The following is a 3033-nucleotide window of genomic DNA, read 5'->3' as shown; positions in this document are numbered from 1 at the left end:
AACAATCTCATCTGTTATGGATCTGGATTAATTTCACGATTACGCTTCTTTTAACTCAAATACTGTCTGCACGTTCGTCATTGTCTTTCTTTCCTTGAGTCCTGCCTCCCTTTCCTCCTCAGTCTGGGTGTTCCAGTAGTAATGGGGTGTGCTGTGGGAGCAGCAGGAATGGCCATTACCATCCACGGATCACTGGCAGAGGCCTGCACACAGCGGACTCAGAAGAGAAAAGGGAGAGGGAGGTCAAAAAGGTGCCACGAATGGGGGAGGGAGGGCAGAAGAAGGGAAGGAAGGGAAAAGATGGCTTCAGGAGCAGGATATAATTTCATGCAGTTATTATAATGAAGTCATTTCCAGTCGTCACAGTGATGGAGGATTTCTAAGTAGTAGATAGATTAAACCACTTGATGGATTCGATGCAAATATAATCACACGGGCTAGCGTACTTTGTGCTGCATTTTTCTTGTTGTGACAGGATTTTGGAAGGAAATCGCGTTGAAACGCGCCTCGAACCCAAAGAATTACGAGAGCGAAAACAAGGAAAGATTTATTCCTCTCGGTAATTTTACATGTAATGTATCATATTTTATCTGTTCATCTCGTGACTGATGAAATCAGCAGATGGATGGAGGAAACATTTATAACAGGAGATAATAAAGAGTTATAAGAATTTCGCTCCAGACCGAGGGATGTTAGTGAATGATTAATAAAAGGCTCTTCCTCCACAATATTACAGTATTATCAAGCCTGCACAAGCAGATCTTTTTTTTTTGTTTTCTTTTTTTACTACAGTGTAACATGGATACATTTATATTCTGTGTGCTATGAATATAGTTCCTATATTTATTCTGCAATGATGGCTGCAGACAAAATAAAGCACGGTGAAGATTTTGTGGGAATTGTTTTGGTGCTTCAATGCAGTTAAAAAAAACCCTCTGTGGATGTGGGGAAAATGACAAAAATGTCACAATCACTAACAAAAACCACAGTTCACTTGTACTCAGAGATGACTTGGTTATATTTTGGAGGTTAAAGGTCATGGACCCAAGAAATGTTTTTGGTCACAACCTAAAAAATACAGGAGTAGAAATCATAATCACAAAGAAGATGGACAAGAGAGTGGCTCCAGAAGTAAATCCCAACAGACTCCAGTGTCAAAACACCCAACTGTACAGCAAAAAGTCAACATTGCAGTACAACAAAAAAATGGCTGTAAAGCTGTGTGGCCTTTGGTGGAGCCAGTAGCTGTATGCCAGTTATCACCTCAGCTTAGTTGAGTTACAGACATTATTTCACTGTTAATAGCCCACCTTCCACATTCTTTCCACTCAATTTGCAAATATAACTTGCTGTGCAGTGAACTACTAATTCAATTCAATTCAATAAAACTTTATTGATCCTGAAGGTTGTCCCCGAAGGAAATTGGGTACCAACCCAACCAAGAGGTCTGCACTCGAGTTTGGTGAAGGAAATTCTAAATATGTTCACACTAATTAGGCCCCAGTCTCACAAGCCTAGAAACCACTTGTTGACTGCTTGGCAAACCCTGGTCACAAGGGACACATGAGTAATTCCCCAATCAGGTTGCAAGTTGTTGCTGGAGGTTGCTTCCTGTCACTAGGTGAGATTAGTCACAAAGAGAAAATCTGCTACGACTTGGTTTGGTCGCTGTAACCAAACCCAAAGTTTGCAATGCAAAGCAGGGGTGGAGAATTTTCACCTTCAACGAAAAAATTGGGCTTTTTGGTAATGTCTTGTTGTCAGCGGTAAGATGCCGATTTCTCTTTGAAGACAAAAGCTCTTGATTTCTGGTTTGCGTTGCATTTCAGGAATCTGAAACTTCAGGTTTTGCTGCCGCTGAGGGGTTACTTAGCATGTGTTTGCAGTTTTTCATTTCCATGTGAACTATGGGCAACTGTGGCAATCTCCTAGCAACTAAAGGAAGGTTTTTGGTGTAGCATTGGTTTTTATGACTCATCATCGGTCATCAACAGTCAGCAACCACTCACCAATCGATCAGGGAACACACATTTTTCCAAGGGGTCACCAACCTGCCCGACTAGTATCTTAGCAAACATGCTCACCTCTGGCTCAAAACACAGACATAACCGCCTCCAAAATGCTAAAACTCAGGGCTTCGAAGAGGATTTCATATTCCACAGCCGATATAACTAACCAAGCTAAAATTTAACACAGATGTCTAGGAGGAAAAAATGGTGAAGCACTGACTGTTTGAATATAAAGGTCAAAGGTCAAATCTGGACATGCATGGAAGTGTCCTGCAACCTGATTAGCTGACAGGGATATACAAACAAAAGGCAGTAACTCAATGGATGTCTTGTGAGAGCAGCAAAATAAACACATCACCAAATAATCCACTAAGAATGAGCATTACATGTGAGGGACTAGCCAAAGCAGCAGACAGATCGCAAGGTTTCATTTGGTTCACTTTTGAAACTGCCTTCAGCTAAGCCTCATAATCAGATGACCAGTGGCTGCAAGGATTTCTGTGAGATGCAAACAATATATTTATGATGTTTACCTCAGGAATATCGCAATAAAGGGTGAAAATAAAAATAAAAAACAGACTTTGCAGATTACAGTCTATCTCGTAGTAACAGTTTTATTGAATGGATCAAAAGAATCCATCTGGTGTCAAAACTCCACCATCCATATACTTAGCAAACTAAACTACTTTCTACATCTTTGGAAGATAGAAATCCCATTATTGGGGTCTTTCAAACAGTGCCCTTTTTTGGTTAGTAATACTTATCTATAATGCAGTAATAAACTATTCATTAACACAGATGCTGCAATTAGTTATGGATTTAAAAAGCAAACAATTTAGAAAGACAGACACAAGAAGTATCCGAACATTCCTTCTTCCAAAATCAGAACTGTTATGAGAGGACTATGCAGTCATTGATATTCTGGTTCTCGTGCGAGCCACAGCCGTGTGGCAGGTTATACCGGTGCTGACCTTTCTGTTGTAACACCCCCAGTATAAAAGGAAGTGCCATACAAAGAGCTCTA

This window comes from Haplochromis burtoni, unplaced genomic scaffold (assembly GCF_018398535.1).
Source record: "Haplochromis burtoni strain Fernald_Lab_line unplaced genomic scaffold, NCSU_Asbu1 Contig_253, whole genome shotgun sequence".
Classification (NCBI taxonomy): Eukaryota; Metazoa; Chordata; class Actinopteri; order Cichliformes; family Cichlidae; genus Haplochromis; species Haplochromis burtoni.
This window is presented reverse-complemented; position numbering follows the sequence as displayed.